Here is a 569-nt window from a genome sequence, read left to right as displayed (position 1 = left end):
AGGTGTCGTGCTGGGGTGCTCTGGAGGGGTGTGCTGGAGGCCACCCCTGTCCCAGGCTCCTGGGGGGACGGCCCCCTGCGCGTGGGGACAGCAGCGGCCCACGCTGCTCCCCAGAGCCGGGGCTGGGGAGGGATCCTGGAGGGCGGCGGTGCGTTCACACCGTGTCAACGCATGCGGGTGGTGCCAGGAGCCGCGGTCAGCCCCGAGGTGGGACCAGGGTAAACTTCCCACCCCGTCTACCAAGAAATAGGGGCGATTCGTGCAGCCCGTGGGGCGAGGGCTGCAATAAATGCCACGGTGATCAGCTTAAAGGTGATTTGTAGAAAACACCCTCAAAGAATTGCTTTTGTGCCCCTTATCTTTGCGCCTCGGGGGCAGGGAAGACCCAGGACGCTTGGCCGTGCGGGACAGGTCGGGTTTCCTTGCTTTGCCCCCGGCCTTTCTCGGCCCAGGGTCGGGGCGTTTGTTCCTGCACGCGCCGTGCCTCCCTTGACGCCGTTTTTTTTTTCTTGCACGGGTTCCTCGGGCTTTGAGGTTAAACACGTGGAAAGGGGGAATTACCCCGGGGC

The sequence above is a fragment of the Pygoscelis adeliae genome, unplaced genomic scaffold, assembly GCF_000699105.1.
Source record: "Pygoscelis adeliae isolate BGI_AS28 unplaced genomic scaffold, ASM69910v1 Scaffold79, whole genome shotgun sequence".
NCBI classification, from domain to species: Eukaryota; Metazoa; Chordata; class Aves; order Sphenisciformes; family Spheniscidae; genus Pygoscelis; species Pygoscelis adeliae.
Note: the sequence above shows the minus strand (reverse complement) of the source record.